General features: G+C 39.5%; 1 pseudogene; it reads right to left on the bottom strand.

Moving 5' to 3' along the window:
• Positions 1 to 8,858: 8,858 nt before the first annotated feature.
• Positions 8,859 to 9,390, bottom strand: LOC114900992 (annotated as a pseudogene).
• Positions 9,391 to 10,083: the final 693 nt, after the last annotated feature.

The following is a 10,083-nucleotide window of genomic DNA, read 5'->3' as shown; positions in this document are numbered from 1 at the left end:
GAATGAAATACTGCTTTAGGGCACTTTGGGAATAGATTTTTATCTGCTCGGGCAGTGCTCCAAATGAGATGCCAGAAAACACACCTTGAATGTCAGAGAACGGAGTTCCCTACAGGGAGAGCGTTGCAGATCTTATGAAATTCCAACCAAGCCCTGGAGATTCAGCCCTGCAGCTTAGAGCAGAAATAGTCCCAATCTTGGGGGATCTGAGCTAGTAGCAGTCTTCGCTGTACCCCTAAGGCCAAACTAGAAAGAGAAGAGAGGATTTTGCCTTGTCTGGGGGGTGAGACCACCAATGACAAGGAGATTCTGGATAGGGAGTGAGTGAAAGGGGCTTCCAAGAGATTGTGGGTCTGGAGAGGGGACAAATACAGAGGCAAGGCCCAGAAAACATTAGTGATAGGGCTTCCCCCTAGCCAGAGAGGACACAGGTTTCCTGGGAGTTGCTTCTAGAGTACCAAATTCCTGTGCCTTAGGGTGGAGCTCAAGGCCACATTCTCTCTCTATCTACAGGCTAGAACACTTGTACCTCTGGTGTAGATGGAAGGAGGGCAGGAGCAAGGAGAAGGAAGGCCAAGGTCAGCCCCACGTATTAGGGTGAACTGAAGTATCGTTCCGGGTGGGACTGGGCCTTACGGTGAAGCAGTGACCTTCAGGCTCTGATGTAGATCTGATCATCCCTGTGCCCTTCTCTGCCCGGTTCTGCCAGAAGTTAGGGGATTTTGTTTAGTTGGTCGATTTGGTGTTGTCTAGTTGTTCCAGTCATAGAAATGTTTAAAGCCTCAGAGGCAAGCCAAACGGTGCAGTCCTTTTTCCATGCAAAAGCCTGGCAGGTAATTGGGGCTGGGAGTTCATTGCTCTGACAAGAACCAATTACCAACAGTTAGCAGAGGGCAGGCAGAAACCCAGAGGGAAAAATCTCCCCTCTCCCTTGAAGACTGAGAAATTGAATTCAGGAGCAGAGGAAGAATTTAGCCTAGTAAGGGCTCCTAACAAGTTGTCAGGAAGCAAAGATGAGACCCCATGAGATGGTAAATAAATATTATGCTGTTCATTTTGTACAAGATGAAACAGACGTAGAGGTTAAGCAACAGGATTGAATAAGCAAAGGGAGAGGAAAAAAAGAAGAAATTACAGTCCTTATAGTAAAATGTAACAATGAAACAGAGCAAAACAGCAAAGAAGAAGAAAAATAATTTAATGAGATGACAAAAGTTAGATCAAACCTGTGTGACAATAAACGTGGGTGTGATAAGCTCATCCATGAAAGAACAAGATTTCTGGAATGCCTCAAATACAAAATCCCACAATATGTTGTGTGAAAGAAACACAGCTAAAAGAAACTGAATTTTAAAAGTTACAGTTTAGAAGGCAGGTAAACAGACACCATGAAAATGCTATTAAGAAAAGAACAAGGTTATAGATGAATATCTGACAATATTTGTGCAAATCTTAGAGTGGCTTGAAATAATTGGCCAGAAGTAGAATTTCTGGGCCAAAAATAAGTGTACTTTAAATTTTGTATGACATACTGCCTTCAGAATTGCTAAGTAGTAGAAGTAATTTATACTGGCACCAGTAATGTATAAGAATACACCATTGCTAACCTTGGAAATTATCAACCTTCTTCAATTTGTTAATTCATATGAGTAAAAAGAAAAAGCATTTGTTTTCATTTGAATTTCCCTGACTAAAAATGAGGCTCAGAATCTTTATGTATATATTGGCATCTGTTATTTCTTCTGTGACTAACCTGTTCTATATTTGTCTGGTTTTTATGGATTTGTAGCTGAAACATATGGAAAGTAATTATTTACCTTTCATATGCAAATATTTCCAAGATTATAAAATTATCCTCATTTTTTAATAATAATTTTATACCTTTGTTTTCAGATTTATCTCTTTAACCTTCTGGAATTTATTTTTGTATATGGTATACATAAGAGTTTAAATGTATGTTTTCTTTATGGATTCCAAGTGCCCTAACTCTTTGTTTTGAGTGTTTTTTCCTTTTCCACTGATTTGAAATGCCACCTCGAGGATATTCTAAATGTACGTAGGTTCCTTAATGGAATCTCCAGACTGTCTCCTTGATCCATTGTATTTTCCTACACTAATACATGCTGTTTTATTTTTATTTTTTGGCTGCACTGCGTGGCAAGTGGGATCTTAGTTCCCTGACCAGGGATCAAACCCATGCCCCCTGCAGTGGAATCATAGAGTCTTAACCACTGGACCGCCAGAGAAGTCCCGATACATGCTGTTTTAAAGTTTGTAAATGCTGTATCTTTTTTGTTTTTATTTATTTATTTATTTATTTATTTTTGGCTACATTGGGTCTTCGTTGATGTGCGTGGGCTTTCCCTAGTTGAGGCGAGAGGAGGCTACTCTTCGTTGCGGTGCACGGGCTTCTCATTGTGGTGGCTTCTCTGGTTGTGGAGCACGGGCTCTAGGCAGGAGGGCTTCAGTAGTTGCAGCACGTGGGCTCAGTAGTTGTGGCTCATGGGTTCTAGAGCACAGGTTCAGTAGTTGTGGCACATGGGCTTAGTTCCTCCTCAGCATGTGGGACCTTCCCAGACTAGGGCTCGAATCTGTGTCCCCTGCATTGGCAGGCAGATTCTTTTTTTTTTTAATTTTATTTATTTATTTTTTTGGCCACGCTGCATGGCATGTGGGATCTTAGTTCTCTGACCAGGGATTGAACCCACACACCCTGCAGTAGAAGCTCAGAGCCTTAACCACTGCACCACCAAGGAAGTCCCTGTAAGTGCTATATCTTAATAGATAGTAAGGGAAAGAGGATATATATATATATATATATATATATATATATATATATATATATACACACATATATTTCCTTTTTCCAAAATTATCTCATATATTATTACTTACTACAGGTAAGCACTGGAATTCTTTAGTTACATTAAAAAATTCTTTAGGGACATCAATTAGTATAACATTAAACATTGTTTGGGGGACAGTGACATCTTTACATATTGAGTTTTCCTATTCAAGAGCATGTTTTTTTGTTTTCCTTTTTAATGACATTCGGTAAGATTTTATGGATTGTTATAAAAATGTTTATATATAACATGGAGCTTGACTTTTCCTTGTTAAATTTATAGCTAGTAATTTTATAGATTTTATTAATATTGAAAATGGGATATTTTAAAATTTATATTTTCTATTGATTATTGATTCTATAAAGGAAAGCCATGAATTTTTGTATCTGATCGTGATCATATTACTGAACTATCTCATTAGTTTTAATACTTCTGTAGATGATTCTCTTGTTTTTGTTTTTTTTTTGCGGTATGCGGGCCTGTCACTGCTGTGGCCTCTCCCGTTGCGGAGCACAGGTTCCAGACACGCAGGCTCAGCGGCCATGGCTCACGGGCCCAGTCGCTCCGCGGCATGTGGGATCTTCCCGGACCGGGGCACGAACCCGTGTCCCCTGCATCGGCAGGCGGACTCTCAACCACTGCGCCACCAGGGAAGCCCTCTTATATTTTTTAGAGGATGATATTGTCCACCTGCAAAATGACAAATCTTTCTCTTTTTTCAATATTTATACCTCTTGCTTATTATTCTTACTGACTAGTTAACTCCAATTCAATGTTGAAAAGTATAGGTAACAGTGTAAATTTTTGCCTTGTTCCTGTCTTTAATGGGAATGCTTTTTTAAAAAATTAATTACTTTATTTATTATTTATTTTTGGCTGTGTTGGGTCCTCATTGCTGTGCACGGGCTTTCTTTAGTTGCAGCGAGCTACATAATAGTTACTGCTATTGTGGTGTGTGGGTTTCTCATTGCAGTGGCTTCTCTTGTTGTGGAGCATGGGCTCTAGTGAGCGGGCTTCAGTAGCTGTGGCTTGCGGGCTCTAGAGCGCAGGCTCAGTAGTCGTGGCGCACGGACTTAGTTGCTCCGCGGCATGTGGGGTCTTCCCAGACCAGTGCTCGAACTCATGTCCCCGACACTGGCAAGCAGATTCTTAACCATTGCACCACCAGGGAAGCCCAATGGGAATGCTTTTAAAGCATTGTTTTTGGTTCCTTATAAAAACATTTTCTTAAATTAAGGAATGTTTTTTTCCTATTCCTAGCTCATTAATAAATAGTTTTGTTGATACTTATTGTTTTATTTAGTTTTGTTAAGAAATAATTGATACATTTTAACAAATGTTTTTCAGCATATGCTTTGTTTTCTTGCTTTTTTAATATATTCAATTAATTAACAGGTTTTCTTTTTTTTTTTTCGTTTGCAGCAGGGGGCTCCTTAGTTGCGGCATGCATGTGGGATCTAGTTCCCTGACCAGGGATCGAACCCAGACCCCCTGCCTTGAGAGCTCAGAGTCTTATCCACTGAGCCACCAGGGAATTCTCACATTAAGAGATTTTTCTAATGATGAATGATCCTTGAATAACTAGAATAAGCCCTATTTTTCCATGATATATGATCTTTTCACACCTTACTGAATTCAACCTGATAAGAGTTTAAGACTTTATTAAGAACTGTGAAAGCTCTGAGATTTTTTTTTCCTTGCTTGCCAGCTAACAAGTTCACCCAATATAGTATCATATAAGCTTACAGAATACACGAGACTCTTGGGTCAAAGACAAAGGATTTTATTACACACAGCACAGCAAGCAGCATAAGCATCCATAACCATAAGTTTCCATTGGTTTCCCTTGCTCCATAAATCCCATAGGGGCAACACAGGTAGTTGCTATACAACCAGCAGGCTTGCATCACAGTTCAGAACTCCAAGGTTAGGAAGCTGAATCTTTTGTAAAGAGAATTAAGCAAAGGCACTGGAGGGAGACATCATTTTTATCATACAGTAAGCTATCTTCTCTCTATTCCAGGTGGAGGTTCTATCACTATCATCCAAGGTTGCTGACTATACAAACATCCTTGAAATTATAACCTGGAACAAAAGGGCAGTTAGTACCTCTGTTTGCAAGATGTGTGGAAACACAAGAGTCTCACAGAGCCTGTCTCTTGACAGACTTTTGTGTATATTAGCACTCATTTGTAAGTGAAATTTGTCTATACTTTTCTTTGGAGAGCTAACCAGTTTAAGAGTTATTGGGATTTTGTAAGTAGCAACTGACACTGCAGAAATACAAAGGATCATGAGAGATTACTACAAGCAGCTATATGCCAATAAAATGGACAACCTGGAAGAAATGGACAAATTCTTAGAAATGCAAAACCTTCCGAGACTGAACCAGGAAGAAATAGAAAATATGAACAGACCAATCACAAGCACTGAAATTGAAACTGTGATTAAAAATCTTCCAACAAACAAAAGCCCAGGACCAGATGGCTTCACAGGCAAATTCTATCAAACACTTAGAGAAGAGCTAACACCTATCCTTCTCAAACTCTTCCAAAATATAGCAGAGGGAGGAACACTCCCAAACTCATTCTATGAGGCCACCATCACCCGGATACCAAAACCAGACAAAGAAGTGACAAAAAAAGAAAACTACAGGCTAATATCACTGATGAACATAGATGCAAAAATCCTCAACAAAATACTAGCAAACAGAATCCAACAGCACATTAAAACAATCATACACCATGATCAAGTGGGGTTTATCCCAGGAATGCAAGGATTCTTCACTATACGCAAATCAATCAACGTGATACACCATATTAACAAATTGAAGGAGAAAAACCATATGACCATCTCAATAGATGCAGAAAAAGCTTTTGACAAAATTCAACACCCATTTATGATAAAAACCCTCCAGGAAGCAGGCATAGAGCGAACTTACCTCAACATAATAAAGGCCATATATGACAAACTCACAGCCAACATCATTCTCAACGGTGAAAAACTGAAACCATTTCCTCTAAGATCAGGAGCAAGACAAGGTTGTCCACTCTCACCACTATTATTCAATATAGTTTTGGAAGTTTTAGCCACAGCAGTCAGAGAAGAAAAAGAAATAAAAGGAATCCAAATCAGAAAAGAAGTAAAGCTGTCACTATTTTCAGATGACATGATAGTATACATAGAGAATCCTAAAGATGCTACCAGAAAACTACTAGAGCTAATCAATGAATTTGGTAAAGTAGCAGGATACAAAATGAATGCACATAAATCTCTTGCATTCCTATACACTAATGATGAAAAATCTGAAAGAGAAGTTAAAGAAACACTCCCACTTACCACTGCAACAAAAAGAATAAAATACCTAGGAATAAACCTACCTAAGGAGACAAAGGACCTGTATGCAGAAAACTGTAAGACACTGATGAAAGAAATTCAAGATGATACAAACAGATGGAGAGATATATCATGTTCTTGGATTGGAAGAATCAACATTGAGAAAATGACGATACTACCCAAAGCACTCTACAGATTCAATGCAATCCCTATCAAACTACCAACGGCATTTTTCACAGAACTAGAACAAAAAATTTCACAATTTGTGTAGAAACACAAAAGACCCCAAATAACCAAAGCAATCTTCAGAAAGAAAAAAGGAGCTGGAGGAATCAGGCTCCCAGACTTCAGACTATACTACAAAGCTACAGTAATCGAGAAAGTATGGTACTGGCACAAAAACAGAAATATAGATCAATGGAACAGGATAGAAAGCTCAGAGATAAACCCGCACACATATGGTCACCTTATCTTTGATAAAGGAGGCAAGAATATACAATGGAGAAAAGACAGCCTCTTCAAAAGTGGTTCTGGGAAAGCTGGACAGCTACACGAAAAAGAGTGAAATTAGAACACTTGTAACACCATACACAAAAATAAACTCAAAATGGATTAAAGACCTAAATGTAAGGCCGGACACTATAAAATTCTTAGAGGAAAACATAGGCAGAACACTCTATGACATAAATCACAGCAAGATTCTTTTTGACCCACCTCCTACAGAAATGGAAATAAAAACAAAAAGAAACAAATGGGACCTAATGAAAATTAAAAGCTTTTGCACAGCAAGGGAAAACATAAGACAAAAAAACAGCCCTCGGAATGGGAGAAAATATTTGCAAACGAAGCAACTGACAAAGGATTAATCTCCAAAATTTACAAGCAGCTCATACAGCTCAATATCAAAAAACAAGCAACCCAATCCAAAAATGGGCAGAAGACCTCAATAGACCTTTCTCCAAAGAAGATATACAGATTGCCAACAAACACATGAAAGGATGCTCAACATCACTAATCATTAGAGAAATGCAAATCAAAAGTACAATGAGGTACCACCTCACACCAGTCAGAATGGCCACCATTAAAAAAATCTACAAACAGGGCTTCCCTGGTGGTGCAGTGGTTAAGAACCCGCCTGCCAATGCAGGGGATATGGGTCCAATCCCTTGTCCAGGAAGATCCCACATGCCGCGGAGCAACTAAGCCTGATCTCCACAACTACTGAGCCTGTGCTCTAGAGCCTGCAATCCACAACTACTGAGCCCACATGTCACAACTACTGAAGCCCACACAACTAGAGCTCATGCTCCACAACAAGAGAAGCCAGCATAAGGAGAAGCCCGTGCACTGCAACGAAGAGTAGCCCCCACTCGCCACAAATAGAGAAAGCCCGTGTGCAGCAATGAAGACCCAATACAGCCAAAGATAAATAAATAAATATATTAATTAATTAATTTTTAAAAACCTACAAACAATAAATGCTGGAGAGGGTGTGGAGAAAAGGGAACCCTCTTGCACTGTTGGTGGGAATGTAAATTGATACAGCCACTATGGAGAACAGTATGGAGGTTCCTTAAAAAACTAAAAATAGAACTACCATGTGACCTAGCAACCCCACTACTGGGCATATACCCTGAGAAAAACATAATTCAAAAAGAATCAAGGACCACAATGTTCATTGCAGCTCTATTTACAATAGCCAGGACATGGAAGTAAGCTAAGTGTCCATCAACAGATGAATGGATAAAGAAGATGTGGCACGAATATACAATGGAACATTGCTCAGCCATAAAAAGAAACAAAATTGAATTACTTGTAGTGAGGTAGTTGAACCTAGAGACTGTCATACAGAGTGAAGTAAGTCAGAAAGAGAAAAATAAATACCTTATGCTAACACATATATATGGAATCTAAAAAAAAATAAAAGGTTCTGAAGAACCTAGGGGCAGGACAGGAATAAAGACACAACATAGAGAATGGACTTGAGGACACAGGGAGGGGGAAGGGTAAGCTGGGATGATGTGAGAGAGTGGCATGGACATATACACACTACCAAATGTAAAATAGATAGCTAGTGGGAAGCAGCCACATAGCACAGGAAGATCAGCTCGGTGCTTTGTGACCACTTAGAGGGGTGGGATAGGAAAGGTGGGAGGGAGATGCAAGAGGGAGGAGATATGGAGATATATGTATATGTACAGCTAATTCACTTTGATATAAAGCAGTAACTAACACACCATCGTAAAGCAATTATACTCCAATAAAGATGTTAAAAAAAAAAAGAGGTATTGGGATTTTGCTGGCTTCATAGAACAAATTAATAAATTTTCATACTTGTCCATGTTTAAAAGTAGCATTGGGGTAATACTCTCTTTGAAACATTGGTAGAGCTTACTCATAAATCTATCTTGGCCTAGTGTCTTTTTTAGGTGTAGATTTTTTACTACTATTCAAATTTCTTCTGTAGTTATTAATCTGTTCAGAGCTTCTACATCTTACGTGTCAGTTTTATTAGCTGATATACAGTATCTTTAGAAATGTTTCCATTTCATCTAGATTTAATTATTTACTGTTATATAGCATTCAATATACATTTACTAATTTGTGGGGTTTTTGTTTTTGTTTTTTACATTTTGCTGAAAACTTTTTATTGACCTTTTGGATAGAAATGAGAACTTATTTGCCAGGAAGGATGATCCCGTCATACTTCTGCTGGAACCAGTGCATGGCCTCCTCTTTTCTGATTCTGTGTTTGGCCCTGATTCAGCCTGTCCTGTGCTTCTCACCTGCAATGCTGAAAACTGGCCTACCCAGCACCATGTAGAAGTCCAGCTCGTAGATATCAATTCTTGGGTCATATGTGATCCCCAATTGATGTGTTCTTGGATCGCAAAACCAGTTTCTGATATCTGAGAAGTTATTTTTTCTTAACACATGTCCTCCACACCTTTAGACATTTTTCCAGGATTTCTTCTGCCTTGGCCCCACGGACTGTGCAGTGAACAATCTTTTCATTTCTCCTGATGCCGAAGGATCTGACGGTGTATCTGGCTTTGGAGAACACAGGGGTCTGGCCTGTGAGCTGCGCCAGCACCTTGGCTGCTGGGGTCAGTCTGTCTCAACTTTCCCCCACACAGATGGTGAGGTAGAGCTCGCTGATGCAAAGTTCCCTCATGGGGTTCTCCTCTTCACCTTGATCCTATGCCATGATGTTAGAGGTGCTCAGAAGCAACCCTTCATCAAGTGGCGATGAAAGAGAGAATGAGAGAAGTGGGCCTTGTGAAGTGGGCTTCTCATGAAGACACAAGAAGTTACGTAGGTGGGAGTACATATTTTGTGAGTGCGAACAACTTGGCCCCAAGGAAAGTTGATTGAGAAGAAAAAAACAAACAACCTAGCCCCGATTTACAGATGGATATGTACAATACTGCAGCATCAACCCCAAGTGTCTGACTTCAGCCTTACATCTCCACGCCTTGAAAGACAGTAGAGAAAGGAAATTCTCCCGGAAGACAAAACTTCAAGAAATATATCTCACTGTCCACTTTGCCTCAAGAAGACCTTCTGGTCTAAGGTGAGGACCTTATTGATTCCTGAGCATGATGCTTATTAAACACTCAATATGTCTCAGACACATATCTGTCACTAATTACACTGGATAAACAAGTCAGACAACATCTTCCTTCATGGAGTTTATCTTCTCTTGAGAAGACCAGCAACGCCAAGCTTGTCTGACCACAGCCACCAAGCACTAAATTCACCATTAGCCTTGGAAACCCTGAATCTTTAATAATAGAAAGATACCTCCAGGGCACGTGGTTTCTAGCTGGTTACATGGTATCTCTTCCATCATGGAGGAAGGATAAATCTGTCTTTGCTTAAATAGACTTTCTCTAGAAAT

This window comes from Monodon monoceros, unplaced genomic scaffold, assembly GCF_005190385.1.
Source record: "Monodon monoceros isolate NGI ecotype Baffin Bay Population unplaced genomic scaffold, NGI_Narwhal_1 Super_Scaffold_19, whole genome shotgun sequence".
Lineage (NCBI taxonomy): Eukaryota > Metazoa > Chordata > Mammalia > Artiodactyla > Monodontidae > Monodon > Monodon monoceros.
This window is presented reverse-complemented; position numbering and strand designations above follow the sequence as displayed.